We start from the raw sequence: 16881 nt of genomic DNA on the forward strand, positions 1-16881 counted from the left end.
TGTGGGCTATTAAAAACCTAGTCAGGACTCAGGATGGCTGTATTTGTGAAAAATCAATACCCCCAGTATAACTTTCCATACTAACAATAAATATATTCACAAATATCACTGGCTAAGTTAATTATTTCTACTTTTTAATACAGTGTCAGAAACAATTAAAAAACTAAAGTAATTTCTCCATTTTCTCAACTTTTACCATTCATATAGATACAAATGGAAATATTTGCAACATTACAAAAAGAAGGAAGACAAGTGCACACTCCACAAAATACATACTGGGTTACTTCTACCATGTGGCAGGCTCTACTGTTGTAGGTACTGGGCACTGTTATGAGGGCCCATGGGTTATATTATCAGCATAAATTTGAAAAATCTCCAAAGGAAATAATTCAATTTAATTCTTCCAAATGCTACTGCATTTCTGAAAATATGAATATGTAGTATTTACTTTTAAAAACTTCCATCCACAGGTCTCCCAATCAAATACTTTTTCTGTCCACTCTTAAAATAAAAAAGAGTCTATAGGACCTTAAACTCAATGTGTATGTGAATTTGCATGAAAATATGTGTTGAGGAATGAGAAAATATCCTTTCTTGACTAGGCTGGAGGGTAGCAAATGGGATCATGCTTAGATGTATATTTATTTGTTTCCCTGTTTTTAGTAATCATCCTATTTGTGTGGGTGAGAGTTTACAGGCTGCAATAGCAGAAACTGACATAAGAAAATGGAAAATGGAAATATCTCTTGTTTATAGCTTCTCTTTGCTATTTTGAAAAGAACACAAATCAAGTACTTTAGTGTTCTATCATAAGGATGAAAACAAAAAGGAAAAACTGTAAGTACTGTGAACGTATTTACATATACACAAACACACACATTATCTTGTACATGAAAATAGCAGAGGGAAGTTAATTAAGTTTCAAGATTCCAGTGGATTAAGCTAAATGTGTGAACTACAGATGTTTAGTAAGTAACACACAATACAAAGATAAGTGGTTCAGGAATTTTAGATAATAATAATAATAACCTTAAAATTCAGAGTAACCCAAAAGAAGTACTTGTGCTGGACAAACTATAACCAGATTGTGGGAAATGGTTCTAAAAAAAATTAGTGAAGTTCACTTGAAATCTGCCAAATTATAATTCTGCGTGAAAATCCTTCTAGCTAGAACAAGTTAATAGCAGGCTTCTAAAACTAGGTTAAACATGCTGTAAATCAACTTATTTCCCCCTACAAATATGCTAAAGTGCATGCTTTTCTGGTGAAAATGGCTCTTCAATGGTACTTAATAGTCACTCCATTGTTTCTCCAACCAGTCCAGTTGAAATTTTCTACTTACCATATTAAAGTTAAACGCCTACCTTTATCATAAGTAATAAACAAAGGAATACAGATTCTTTAAAATAGCATAAGGAACTTCAAAACACATCACCTATGCAATACACTTTTTAAGTTTAGAAGAAATGCTCAAAAATGCATATGTGATCCAAATTTGCCTCCTACCCAATAAACTATTCATTAACATTTTAGAGTTAAGAAACAATCTGCATTATTACCATCTCTCACAGATAAATGACTTACCCTCCACAAACAGCCTTCAGGTAACACTTTTGGCAAGACAGCTTTGGCAAGACTGAAATGAGTATTATGCAATGGCACAATCTGTCTCACATATATTATAAAGCCCAGATCACTACACCAACAGTATGTCTATGATGTTGCAGAAAGAAAACTGGAATGAGTGATTAATTAGCTGTAATGTTTAAGCCCCTGCAGGTATACAAGCAGACCAATATAATCTTCAATCTTATCCATGTTTAAAATCTACATAGAGAATAATAGATCATTAAAAACTGTCCAGTTTGGGGAAATAAGTGGGAATCAGAACTTTCAGAGATTAAAGGCAGAACACATAGTATACAATGCATCTAAAACTATAATCTAGTCTAGTGTCAAAACTAAATTTTTCCCCCAAAATATTGCTGCATTTTCTAAGTATCTTTATTAGGATAAATATCCAAGTTACAAATTTTATGTAAATGAAGAATAACAACAACAATAAAAGTAAGTCAGAGGAGGAAATGAGGGAAAATTTTTCAAGTGTGACCTAAAGGTAGACATCCTAGAGATGGCTTTGTCACCAGAATCAACTCACATCACCTCACTGTGCCTCAGTGTCCCTTAAAATTAAAGGGTCAGGCCAGAGCATCATTCTCTAATTCCCTCCTAGCAGTTAAAAATCCAGCCATCTATTTAGGTATAATGGAGAATTCACAGGTTTTTGTAAAATCCTAAGAGCATCTATGGCAGCAGAAAATAGAAGTACTGACCATAAAGGGAAGAATAAGTAGGGACTAAATACTCCTCCCAATCTTGTATTTTTCAGTTTACACTAGGTTCAAGATGGCAACTGAAATTAGATGCTTCATTTCCTTCCACAACAACAATATAATTTTAATAATAAAATGTTTAAATATTATTTTTTAAAACATCCCCCAAAAGAAACAGTTTCACCTTACTCAGATGAAACTTAGTAGATTTGCCTCATTTGAAGGTTGCAATGCTTGAGCTACAACATGAGTATCAGGATGTGGAAGAAGCTGTCACTGCTTTGTTTTTCATTCACAGTACATGGTTGCCAAGCAACAAAATACTATTGTCTGTTTCCATGATCTATTGGCCAATTTTACTGTTGATAATGTTTTCTATATTTTAAAATGAGGCCACCTTTTGAACAAGAAGATACAAGAAAATTTTCTAAGGATGACAACATATATATGAACAAATAGATTGAATGTGCCCACAAACTATGTATATAAATATATATCTGTGTGCTGATACATATACATACATTTTGTATATATGTATATTGTATACGTGAATATATACATTCTTCTCCTATCTCCAAATCCATCAAACTTGGTAAGCCAAAAACTAGAATCTAAATCCCTGAGGGAAAATGAAGGCATGACTTAGAGATACGAAAACACAGTAAGAATTATATTCTCAACAATAACAATAATTTCCAGTTGGCAAGATGTGTCAAATTCTGTTTTTTGAATACAAAGCAATTCTGTCTACTTATATAAAAATAATAAATGGAAAGCCTTTAGTATCTACTTCAGAATCATCTGAATATATTATATTTAAATATAATATATTTAATATACTACTTGGCTTAATATCATGTGTACCACTGCGTACAAAGATAATAATTCAAATGGGAAAATTTGGTGTTGTTTACAGACAAGAATCTTAAAATATATTCATTTTTTAAATAATTGAATTATTCTCCCTGGAATAGCTTCATGTGATTCCCATTTTGTTTTGATATGGGTCCCAGGGGAATAACACTCATGCTATGTTACTCTTGCATATTTCACTAGCTTACAAATAAAATAACACAGTGTACTCAATATAAAGTTGTCAACATTAACTTGCATCAGTTGCTATTTGTTTTGCGACAAGGCTTCAAAAGATAGGAATTACAATATTCTTAGATGTACAGACACAACATCAAAACAGCCTGAAGGAATTAAAGCTTCAAAATGCTAGAGGCAATCATGCTTTGAAATGAAGAGAAATTAGTATCACTTATGCATACATATTACTTCTGCAAGGGCCCTAAATAATGCCAGAACAATCTTTGGATTTTATGCAATGCTCTCCATCTTTCTTCACAATATTTCAAAAGCACTCTAACTTAACTATTTTAGTGCATCCCCCTAGAGGAGTCTTTGAAATTCACATTTTGAAATTCATTACCAGTTGAAAATCTATATATTATAAGAAACTGGAATAAACAAAATTAACTAAATGGATTGTTACTATAAAGGGTCCTGTCAAAAGGGCAAAACAGAAACATAGTGTGTTAGTAATGAACTAAATACAATACTAGCTCATAATTACCTCTTTCCCAGACAGAGCCCTCTTCAAGATGCACCCACCTCTCAGGAGCGCCCGTCTGGATTTCTCTTTCACTCTCATATCATAAATAACCCACTTCCTTCTCCCTCAGCTTCCCATGCTCACTCACCTCCGTTTCTCCTCCAAAAAACAATGTCTTTCTTACTTTTTCAACCCTCTTCAGATCCCTTAGGCACCAATTACTTTCTCCAAACTACAGGGCTCAAATCTGTAGCCCAGTTTGCCAGGATCCCCCCATACGCACGTTTCCTTCATTCTTCCAAACCTCTTTTTAAAATCGGTACCACCGAGCAAATATGCTATTAATAAAAGTAGGGTTACAAGACTATTTTTTTTTACCGTGGTAGCAGTAAAATACTGAGAGATAGAAAATGAGAAAACAGTAGAGTATTTGGAGGAAAGAGGGTGGGGTAAGTAGCTATACACAATGGGACACGGGGATCCTATCCTGCAAGTATTCTATACCTGTAGACCCTACTTCCCCAAAGTGCCCGCCGCTGGATGACAACCACAACACTCTAGAACCAGCACCATCCTACGAAAAGGAGGCGGGGCTACGCCTTCAGCCAATCAAGGCCCGCGAGCCTGGGTATCCAACCTATGGGGTGGCCGTGGCGTGCCGGGAGACAACCGGGGTGGTCAGGGAGGGGCGAGGCCGTGGGAGGCGCGCACGTGCGGAGTTCTCAGAGGTGGAGAGTCCGAGAGGTGCAAGAGCCTGCTGCACGCTGGCAGTTCCCGAAACCAGCTATCCAGTGCCTCCTCTGCTTCGGGCTGGCGGGGCAGGACGTGCTCTCACCAGGAAGACAAGTCCAAGGAGTCTTTGAGTTCCCCCGCGTTAAGGGTACAGTCACAAATAACAACTATAGTACCTAGCGCAGACTAGGCAGGGAGAAAAGTTTCCATCCCGCACCAGAGTAGAGTCCGCCAAGGCTGGGAGGACAAGGGATACAGGGCGGACGGGTGACAACCTGGAAGACGAAGGCAGCGAGAGGGTTGAGGGAGCAGGACGCGGTCCCGCCTACGGTTCAGGGGACTAGCAGAGGCGGGGTGCGCTGTCCAAGGTGCAGGGGAGGTAGGAGCCATGCGGCGGGTGCGGAGCTCGGAGCCAACACTGGCTGCCGGCCGCCGGGAGAGCAGCGAACAGCTGTCTGGGGCGCCTGACACCCCCGGGCTCGTAAAAGTGACAGGGGTGGAACACGGGTGGGGCGAAGTAAGGTATTCGGGGGGCTGCGCCGAAGCCCCCATGCTTCCAAGCAACCATCCTACCAGCCTTACCTATGGCTCCATCTACCTCTCCCCATCCCTATCCACATTCCGCCCCAGCCTTCTCCCCTCCGAACCTCTGCCCCGGTGCCGTGGAGGGGGCGGGGCTGGGAACCCCGGCTCCAAGCCCGGGCGCCCCAGTGATGCCGCGGGCCCCAAAGCTGCTTACCTGGGGCCGCGATACCGGGAGCTGAGACAGCCCGCGGCGCGGAGCTGGGCGCCGGGCGCGGCTCTTCCTTGTCTCGGCGTCCTCCTTGTCCGCTTCTCCCGACTCCGTCCCGAGCACGGAGCTGAGAGACCGGGCCAGGCTGCAGCTGCGGTTCTCTCCGCCGCCCCCGCCGCAGACAGAGGACGCCCCGTGGCGGCTGGAAGCCTGTGTGAGTAGCGGCGCCCGAGAGAGTAGGATCTGCTGAGGGGCGCTGGAGACTCCCCAGCTCGGAGCGCGCGGGCGTGCGCACGCGCTCTTGCAAGTGGAAGTGTGTGTGTGAGTGTGTATGTGTGTGTGTGTATGTGTGTACGCGCGCGCGCGCCCACGGCGTGGTGGAGTCGCGAGGGGAGGGGAAGAGAGGCCGAGATGCTCGTAGGGACCGAGGCGAAATTCTTCACATCCGGAAATCCGTCAATCCGGAGACGAAGAATCGAACGCGCTTCTAGCCTGGGGGAGCTGCCCGCTGGGAGGCGGCGGAGAAGGCGGGGAAGGCACCGCGGCAGGCGCGGACTCCGGATCCTAGCCGAGCTGAGCGGAGCGGAGCGCGCAGCCACGGATGCAGCAGAGGCGGCGCCCGCAGCCCACTGTCGCGCTGCCCCCTCTAGGGAGGAGCTGAGACACTCACTCCCTACCCCGCTGTCCCGACTCTTAAGCTGGGTGCGGGGCAACGGAAACAGAGACCCCAGGGTTACCACAGCAACCTGGGAGGCGCCCGGACCCGTGTGGGGCCGAGAGGAGGACCCGGACGCACGTGGCCGATCATCTGGCTGGAATCGGCGTGTGCAAGGGCTGCGGGCGTGGAGTGGGCGGTGGAATCCGGCCGAGCGCGGCCCACCGCCTGGCCTAGGTAGAGCATGCAGGGCAGTGGAACTAGCAGGAGTAGGTCGATTGCGGTCGGCCGGCGCGGTCAGGGAGTTGAGGGCGCTTCTCACTCCAGGTGGAATTTGCCTTTTTTTCCTTCTTGGAGGCCACTTTTCCTCCAAGTTATCCACATCCCAGGAAGAAGTACCGGCCTCCTTTGTTCGGATTCGACTAACTGTGCAGGCATCTGAGTAGTGCCTCTCTGAAGTCAGGCTCCTTCAAGAAGGGGGTTAGTGCGGCCAACCTGACGACTTTAGCCCCATAAACGTCCTACTCCATCATTCATCCAAGCCACAATGTATACCTTAAAAATAAAAATTTGAAGCACATTTACATGCCCTCTCTCCTTACTGCCCTAACAATATCTTTTTCGGTGTTTATTTTAAATACTGAGTGCAATTTTATTCACCCAAGAATTTCTTGAAGGGTCGGTCTTAAGGTCTGGGTGATATCCGTCTGGAATCCTCTGGTCGGGGATTATGTTTTGCATACTCTTGCATGCCCTCCAGTAATTAGCACAGTACCACCTCCTTTGTGTGTTTTTATAAACGTTGAATGAATGACATTGTTTTCTAGCTGCACATATCCCAGAGGCCAAAACTTGGATCCTGGGAAAGTCATTACTACTCCACCAGGCTTGCATGATTTTAACTTACGCCCTTTCCCTTTGTGTGTGGCTATTTTCCCATCTGAAGGCCAGAGCCCCTGTGCCCCCGTGCAAAGCAAGACAACAGAGAATACTGATACATTATGCAACCTCTCCAGAGCGTGCAAGCAGAGAGCGTTCTGCAGGGAAGCCAATGGGATACTCTGGGTGTGAGAGGCTAAAATGTGCTTTATTTCAGTCCTGGGGGAATCTAATATCTCAAAATATGAATGTCACCATTCATTAGCAGTTTATCCCTTCTAAATTAGAAGGACAGGGAGACTTTTAAAAGAAATGCACCTCTCTAAAAGCTTAATGGGTACAAGCTTTTCTCCTGTAAAAAGTGTCACTTAATGGCCATTGGCCAAAACATACCGGGTCGCCCTAGGCTACTAATTCTGCTGTAGCACAAAGCCCACATCCTTCAGCCTTGGTGTTTCTGCCATCATACTCATAGACGCTAAAGTCCTCAATTTTACATCTCATGCTACATTTCAATTCCTTTGAACTTAGGCTCTTCTATGAGCAGCTTCTCTCTCCACTCATGATATCACAGCTTTGAAATATATCTGAAATAAAGTGAAAATTAAAATGGATTTATTTGGGTGCTGCATGTGATCTCTAGTGGGGGTGCCTTTAAATGACTGCTCTTCTGTCACTCAATTTACAATCTTCTTAGAAGCAATTTGCTGTGATATGGAATTCATGTTCTTTTTTATGTTGAAATCTTAGATATTTAATTTTTTTTTAACTTAGAAAGAAGCTCTGAATGAGCTCTAATAACAAAAACAGACTCAACAGCCAACCTTTAAAATGGGTATGTATCACAATCTTCCAAAATAATTTTAAGGCATTGTTTTCCATAGGAGGTTACCTTTAGGATTTCAACAGCATTCCATGTGCTTCTCTTATTTGTGAGTTGAAGAATGTAACAGAGCCATATCTTCTCTGACAACCACCAAAGGGAGCAGTCTTGTCTTTGTAAAAATAAATACATTTATTTATAAGAAGCCAACATTTGAAAATAAGAATATATGGTTATAGCCATCTTAATTTATGTTAATTTAAAAGATAAATAACAGAAAGAATAGCAATATAAGATATATAGTACTTCTGACCCACTTAAAGGTAAAAGTTTGAAGGAACAGCTAAGATTAAAATGCTATAAACCATATAAGCCATAGCTGTTCGTGTTACTTAAACACTAAATATAATAAAACACACTACTGAAAGATTTGTTTTTATGTGTTATTATCAATTGGTTTGAGAATCAGTAGCATAGTTATAAAGGTCCTATTTTTCTTCCTAAAAAGAGACTATTCCTTTATTATAACTGCTCTTTTCAATTTGCAGTAGTGCTATAAACTAGTCAAATATTAACTTCCTTAAAAAAACAGTATTGGGAAGGAGTGAGGTGTGTAGAGAAACACTTTAAACTGATTTAATCACAACTAACTAATCTTTTATATATATATATAAATCTCAAGTTCTCTGCTTCTGAAGACTAGTAAATGTAGGCTGTGAAGTATACCATGAATTCCAAAGTCAACTCTTCATGCTGGGAGCAGATTGCCCCAAATTCTTTGAAATGACAAGGTACGGACCGTTAGCTGAAGTGCTATTGTAGATTTTAGTGGTTGTAAGCATGCATAAGGATACAGGTAATTTCCGCAATAATTAGGTCCCAGATAACTTAGTCCATTAGAGCTTTAAATGATAAAAAATGTCTCAAGTTGCATGTGGAAACAAAATGCAACAGTACAGAGCATAGCACAGGATCAAGAAGAAGTCTCAAGTTATTCTGTTTGTAGTCATGCTTTGATACATAGCTTTATTCCAGATATTTCTTAGGGAAATAATTCTGACTGGAGGTCAAGCATCTTTCAGGAACTCAAAAAGAAAAGAAAAAATGTTATAGTTTATTCCAAGCAAAAGTAGACAGGTTTTCTTAGCTATCAGTGCTAACGGTTGAAGTGCAGGTGGATATAAGATACCAATGGTTCTTCATAGTTTATGGACTTATGGGTTTTCTAAAAGCTGAGGAAAGCTATGGATCATTTCTTCAGGAAAGTGAACATATGAATATACAAAAACATTTAACTATGATTTGAAGCTCAGGTAAAGAACCCGTTTAACATAGATCCTTTGCACATTGACATTATGACTAAAGGGAAATTAATTGGTAATTTACCAATGTCCTCACTTCTATTTTTAATCTAAAGAAGATGCATAAGCAAATCAGTAAGCTGAACAAGTTATTAAGTATCTGCTTCATAATCAGTTCTGTTCCTCATGCTGTGGTTATTACCAATAAAGTACAAAACACAAACTATCTCAGCCTTGAAGGAGGCTAAAATCTAGCTATCATTGTTCTTGGAAACAAAACAGTGAACATAAGCATAATTTATCACTTGACCAAGTACAACAAACTTCTATTTGAATTACCAATACACCTTAATGAAGCCATTTGTTAAAGAAATAAACCATTCAGTTGAAAACTGATTATTAGTGGCTAATATATATGCATATTTTCATATTCCCTAGTAATAATCACTTATATTATCACATGCTGTATAAAGTAGAAAGCTATTCTGTTACTATATTCTGAATTTTAGCTTGGGGATAGAAAGAAAATTACTTATAAGAAAAAATGGGCCATGCTGTCAATGGCAGCTATGGGTTATCACTGAGGATCCCTGAGCAGAGTGGAATTGATTAGAATATACTAGAGCTTATATGCAACAGATTAAAAAAATAAATAAACCAGCAGTCTATTCTTGGGTAATTTTAACATAATATTTTATTATTACTCTCTTTAAAAATTTTTCATTATTACCCTCTCAGATTTTTTTCACTTCTTAACACAGAATTATTTTGGTTACTGTAACTTTTAAATAATACAGGTCCTTCACTCAATTCATAAGAAAATTATAAAGAGTCGTCGGCAGCCATCCGTCTCGAGAGACGATGGTGTAGCTTCTTAAGAGTCTATCTGCACCGCCGAGAATGGTTGTGCAGTCCGACTCGTGAGTGACACGGTATCTGTCTCCTCCCGTGTTGAATCGACATCTTGCGATGACGCTGGAGTGTCCTCTCCAGTGGAGCTGAAGCTACAGAGCCTGGGCAGGGTGATATGGAGGGTCTGCTGTTGCCCATGCAGCAGACCCCCCCTCTCTTCGCAGCTGAAGGATCCAAGGGAAAGACGGAGTCAATACAGCTTGGCTTCAGGTGCGCCGCAGGAGTTGCTGGTGTTGACTACAACGTCAAACCGCCTTAGGGACTCCGGCTCCGGATTTTCTGTCGGGGTTTACTCCCTTAGCCTTTCCCCTGAAGAGGTATGCCGCAAGGCAGCGGAGGTTTTTTGGAATCAGAGTTTTCCTTCTCTGATGTGCCCTGACTGGAAGATCGAACCACCGACACTTAGCTCGCAGGCCGACGCTCAATCCACTGAGCCAAACCAGCCAGATTATAAAAGTAAACAAACAATAATCAAAGGAAGCAAGAAGTTTTCAGTGTTAAAGGTAGTGTTACCATCAACTTCCCTCTCACTCATAGGGTGGAACAGCCATAAAGTCGGTCACTTAATTAGAGCTGTTGAAAGCCCTAACGTCCACTTCACACAGCTTGCCTCCTCAAGGGCCCCAGGACAACCAGGACTGTCAGTCCCATGTTTCTACTTTTCCATAGGCAGTCTTAGAGTCATGTAAAAAATCACTAGGCACCAAGTCATAAGATCTGAGTTCAAGTCCCAGCCTGGCCAACAATTTGCTATGAGACCTTAGATAACTTACTTTCTGAGCTTCAGGTTGGCCCTCCTATGTAATGTAGATAGTAACATTAAGAAAATGGTGAAAAGGGGTTCCTTATGTTGTAGAAGGTCACTAACTCTTCATGTGTTCTTGTGTCTAAATCAAAAGTATGTGACAGATAATCGAAAGACATACATGGATTGGAAGCTTCTGTAGAAATTCTGGAAGACTTTGTTAGATTATAACTGAAAGAACATTAAAGTGATTGAGTGACTCCTGGGAGTCCCTTCCAAGGATATTTTAAGAAAACCACAAACAACCAAAAGCTGGCAGAAACCAACACATGCAGGAAACTGTGGGTTCCATAATTGTAGAGGTGCTATAATTCTGTAAATTCTGCTGCTGTTGCAAAACCCAAGATTTTGTGTTCATTTCTTTTTGATTAGTCCTTTTTTTTTAATCATACAGATTCTGACTCCCCAGTGGTGCTTTGCCCTGCTAATTTAGCTATGCAAACATTTATTTTACAGATTAATACCAGCCTTAAAAAAAAAACCAAAAAAAAAAAAAAACCTAAAATAGTTCACTGTTTTCTTTCCCTTAACTGTAAAAGCAGTGTGTGTGGTAACTGGAGGTGGGAGTGGAGGTGGGGAATAGGCAATACAGAAATGTATAAAAAAAGAAAACTTTCTGTAACATCAACTCTCAGGGACCAACCACCATTACTATTTTGTTATATGCCTTTCAAAACTTTTTTTTATGCTTAGATTTATTTTTTAAATGTCATTCAAGTCAAAGTTGAGCCACTTTAATGCTAGCATTTTAGTAAAAAAAAGAGTTAAAACACTTCCACAAAAACTTCCAAAAGCGTTTGATTTTTTTCCCTTTCATACTCTTTCTTTCCAAGATGAGTTCTTTGCTCAGCAAGTCCTTTAAACAGGATTTTAGCTAGTCATCCTTGAAACCTGTCCTTTTTATTTCCCCACTTTCCCCACTTCTTACAGTGAGTACATTTTAATGACCCTTTTAAACTTAATCTCACCTTCAGCTGATGTGTTCTGGAGTCACAAGCCCTGCTCCTTGGCCTCTGGCCATTCTGTGGATGCTTTGCATTACTTAACCTCCACCGCCAAGATGAGGTCCGACTCTGACCTTGGATCTGGCACTACATTCCCTGATGGAGCAGAAAAGATTCTTGATTTTCAATAAGTAACCAGAGTGTTTACTGGAGTAACCATCTCCTGTTTCTGCAGAAGGTTAGCCTGGAGGTAAATTATTTGAGTACATGTTGTATGTCAATTGCTGCAGGCAAGATCAGGAAATTTTGTTTTATTTTGTTTTTAAGGGTCCATGAACAGTCTTTCACAATGCAAATGCTGCCTATAATTCCAATAGATTTTCCTACTTTTGCAGTTGAGCATGTACACTATTTACCCAGGAAGCTATTATTATTAATGAAATGTATAACAATGTTTATAATTTTGCCAATTTGCTAGTTGTACAGAGAGCTGTTGGTTCTCAGAGTAAACCCCAAACCAGCTTATCTCACTTTGCAAATCTAAGAGATTTGCACCTCTGATAATATTTTTAAAACAAAAGCTAGAAAATTGACAGTAGGAAGTAAGGAAAAAATAAAATAAGGTGAGATTAATTATCAACAGTAGTTCTCTGAAGAATATATACCCTACGTTGTGGATTATGAAAGTTTTAAGTAAATAAGTTACCATCCTGTATGTACAACTTATCTAAGAAAATAATGAGGTAATAAAATACAACATATGCAAGAAGCTATAATCTTAGAAATCGTTTACAGGACTTGGCATAGCAATATGTATTGGAAAGCCTTGGAGACTTGATGGCACATCTCCAGCATTAATCAAAGACAGCAATTCTATTTAGCAAATCAGAGAATTTCAGCAACTAGAAAGGTGTCCTTTTCTTGTCCAGGATCACTCACCTTGATTCTTTCCTGTGCTAGATCATACAAGTTTCTCTGTGTAAGTCCACGTTCAGCTGAGAAGTAGCGTTGGAGTGAAAGATTAACAAAGTCTTTATTTATTTATTTATTTAAAGATTTTATTTATTTACTTATTTATTTTTAGAGAGAGGGGAAGGGAAAGAGAGGGAGAGAAAAATCAATGTGTGGTTGCCCCTCGCGCGCCCCCAACTGGGGACTGGAGTCAACCTAGGCATGTGCCCTGACTGGAAATCAGTCCGGCGACCTTTTAGTTTGCAGGCCGGTGCTCAATCCACTGAGCCACATCAGCCAGGGCACCAAAGTCTTTATTGAGAGATACCAAATTTATAGCATTGGATTTGAAAGGTGAGGTGAGAGCAGAAACAGAAAATTTGAAACTGGGAGATAGGATGAAGCCAGTGGTCCAGACCAAGTTCATGAGTGTTGAGTAGCCATGGAATACCTAACATGCAATACCTGATTTGGTTGAAGCTCAAAGAAATGGGTGCTCTCCACCTCCCTTTCTTTTTATTTCATTCTCAAAAGTCAGCCTTTAAATTAATATGATAAAACTGTATTTTACCAGAATAATGAAGAAAAATGATTAATTTAATGACTTAATGGCAATTCTGCTGAAATATAGTATGTTGTATATCTTTTTACCTAATCTTCATAAATCAGAATCACTAGAATAAGTACAAATATTTAGTAATAAAATGTGGAGCATAGAAAAGCAAAAATATGGTGAGATTTAAGATAAGACTGAGCTGGATTTGAATCATGAGTCTATTGCTCTCTGTGTGAACTTGGATAAGGTTTTTCTTAACTTTCTTAAAATTCTCACTTGAGAACATGCTTATTGATTTTAGAGAGAGAGGGAGGAAAGAAGAGAGAGAGGGAGAGAAACACAAATGTAAGAAAGAAACATTCATTGGTTGCTTCTCAAATGAAGCCCGACTGGGGTTTAACAACCTAGGCATGTGCCCTGACCAGGAATCAAACCCACAACATTTCAGTCTACGGGATTACACTCCAAACAACTGAGCTGCACCAGCCAGGGCATGAACTGGAATAAGTTTTTTTAACATTTAGGCTTAGAGATCTCAGTTACCTTGCCTGAAAATAGAAATAATTTAATACTTACCTCTTAGGACAACTTGTGAAGATTAAATGAAGCAATACTAAGCATCTTTTCATTCCCTAATGTTGACATGTCCCTAGTGCATACTGGAGGTATATAGAGTTTATCCTCTGGGATGGTTAATTTTATGTATCAACTTGACTAGACTATTAGGTACCCAGATATTTGGCTAACCATTGTTTCTGGGTGTGTCTGGGAGAGTGTTTCTGGAGAGATTAGTACTTGAATCTGTAGACTGAGTAAAGCTGTTCTCCCTCCCCAATGTGATATGGCATGATCCAATCTTTTGAGGACTTGAATAGAACAAAAAAGCAAAGAAAGATAATTTACTCCCTGCTTGATGTCATCTCCTTTCCTGGTTCTCAGGCCTTTGGACTACAACTAGAACTGCACCACTGGCTTTCCTGGGCCTGCAGCTCACAGATAGCAGCAGATCATAGGACTTTGCAGCCTCCATAATCATGGTGAGCCAATTCCTTATTTTATATGCAAAAACCCTTGAACAACACAGGGATTAGAGGTACAGTCAAATATCTGTGTATAACTTAAGTTGGCCCTCTGCATATGCAGATTTCCAAACTTGGATTGAAAATATTGTCTTTGATGTGCAGTTGGTTGAATATGTGCATGAAAAATCCAGAGATATGGAGGGTCAACTGTATATTTATTGAAAAAAACCCATGTATAAGTGGACTCATGCAGTTCAAACTTGTGTTGTTTAAGGGTCAACTATATGGATATTGGTTCTTTTCTCAGAAGAACCCTAATACACCCTCTTCCTCCACCACATGAACTTTTGAATTCACACATTGGCCTTCTGTATATTTCTTTATGATGTCAGTTATCTCTTGTTTCTACCAGTGTGACTGACTGTAGAGTCTTCTTTGATCAAAAGAACTCCATTAGATAGAGTTGGGAATATCTATTTTTCACTACAAATAGCTCTTTTTACTTACTTTCCACTCAAAGCTGTATTCTGAATAAATAAAGTATTATTGGACTTCAGATACTAAATATATTCATATCTAAAGAACAACACTCCAACAGAAAAGCCACGTATCTGTCTTTCCTCCTTCCTGCTCAACTTCCCACCCCTCATATCACACCATGTACCCTTCTAAATTAGTTCCCTGTGATCTCAGCTAACATGAATCAATTCCTCAGGGTTCGACCACTCCTAAATTTTGGAAACTGAAATACTGGAAACCAAGCCCCAAACCATGAAGATTTCATTTAAAGGTATGCATCTGGTATGACCCAGCCTGAAACATTCAGTGAGTTTCATATTATAAAAATCACAACACAAATTTTTGGGAATAAATGAACTCGTTATTTTTACATTGAAGATATTCTAAGAGTCAAGTTTTCACATGCAAAGGTTCCATCTATATATTTGTATTTCTTAATCTGTCACATACAAAGGATTTAATCAAAGTATAAAGACTTTTCTGACAAAGAAAGTGATTATGTCCAAGTTGAGTTCCTAAGAAAGACGGTGGAATTGTCCTCTCTGAAGGTCTTTATAAATAGGTCTAATTAAAAGTATTTATACACAGTACTTTTTAAAGCCAGACATGGATGATCAATAAAATACTCTTCTAGTCAGGTGATTCTCTCATACTATAATAGAAAAACTAGACTAGGGTGTTATTTTCATGCATTTAGTAGTTTTATTCCATGGCAATTATAGACAAAAAATGAAAAGAAAAGAAATTGGCCTTTAGAAGTTGTTTTAGTGAGACATCTTCCTTTTATATTTCTAGAATGGAGACAGTAGTGTTACAGAAACAGGGGAATCCAAAAACAAACCCCAGAGTTTGCGGCTGGGAGATAGGCAGCAGGAAGCAGCTTTCAGGATGCCCTTGTATGCCTGGAGCTAGTGGCTGGAAACATTGTTGCACAAAGATCAGCTTTACTTCCAAGACTCAGGAAGATTGGGAGGGATCTTGGACTGTGGGCTGGTACGGAAGAAGCAGACAGAGCCTAAGTGGGGTTCTGTGAATGGTCAAAACTGTTTGCAACACCCACTGCGTGAGAGGATGCAGGGGGAGGGAGGAGGCAGGGAGGAAGAGAGAAGCAGCTGCCGACATTTTGGGCTGGCTCTGGCTCTAGGAGGCTCTCGCTCTCAGGCTCTCTCTGGCCCTCACCCCTTCACTCTCTGGCTCTTGTGGGCTCCCTCCCTGTGGTTTGGAGGAGAAGGGGTCTCCAGGCTGCTTTAAGAAGAGGCTCTTGCCAGGCTGCTTGGAGGAGAGGAGATCCATGCAGTTTGCAGGAAGACGGCAGTTTACAAGGAGGCTGAGAATTCAGGCGGTCCTGCATTGAGAGCTGGAGGGCACCACAGCACAGAAAGGACCTCCTCCATCAGAACTGAGTGATTGGCAGCTACTGGTAAAGCTGAACTGTGCCTAGGAAGTAGGGAAACGGTGTTTCTGACTTTCCTAAGACTGGACAGGTCTGGGAGGGGGAGGCAGGACTTTGTGTAAATAAACAATTCTTTTCCTTTTCACCAAACTCTGGTATTCAGAGTTATGATTCTGGCGGCGGGCAATCAGGCCCCTAACTAAACAGCCCATGGGTTCTGTTTCAATCGGAGCAGCCCAGGGGTTCTGTTACAGTAGGAGAGGAGAAACAAGATTTTGTTCTGACTGTGGTAAAAGATCTTGTTTTAAAGATGTTAGTCTTACTGTGATGGGGTTAGTGGGGGAGGGAGAACAAGCTAAATATTCTAGGCTATCTGCTATGGATTGAATGTTTGTGTTCCCCCAGCCCCCTGAATTCATATCTTGAAATTCTAACTCCCAATGTGATGGTATTGGTATTAGGAGATGGAGCCTTTGGGAAGTGATTAGGTCATAAAAGTGGAGCCTTCGTGAATAGGATTAGAGCCCTTACAAGAGGAGAGAGAGTTTCCGTTGTACAAGAAGATAGCCATCTATAAGCCAGGAAGACAGCCTTTTATCAGACCCTGGATCTGCCAGCACCTTAATCTTGGATTTCCCAGCCTTCAGAACTATGAAAAATAAATGTTTGTTGCTTAAGCTACCAAGTCTATTACACTCTGTTATAATAGCCTGAACTAAGATACTACCTAAAGAGTTATTGTAGTTCTTGTTCTTTTACCCTAAC

The 16881-nt window shown here is 40.5% G+C and overlaps 1 long non-coding RNA gene across 1 annotated transcript in view; it reads right to left on the minus strand.

Annotated features, from left to right (window-relative positions):
• LOC149996114 (uncharacterized) overlaps positions 1 to 5670 on the minus strand; it is a 361299-nt gene extending 355629 nt beyond the window's left edge. Inside the window, exon 1 of the long non-coding RNA XR_016507421.1 lies at positions 5363 to 5670. This is a non-coding gene — a long non-coding RNA (uncharacterized LOC149996114). The remainder of the gene's footprint in view (positions 1 to 5362) is intronic.
• Positions 5671 to 16881: the final 11211 nt, after the last annotated feature.

This window comes from Furipterus horrens, unplaced genomic scaffold (assembly GCF_987537825.1).
Source record: "Furipterus horrens unplaced genomic scaffold, mFurHor1.1.pri manual_scaffold_12, whole genome shotgun sequence".
Classification (NCBI taxonomy): Eukaryota; Metazoa; Chordata; class Mammalia; order Chiroptera; family Furipteridae; genus Furipterus; species Furipterus horrens.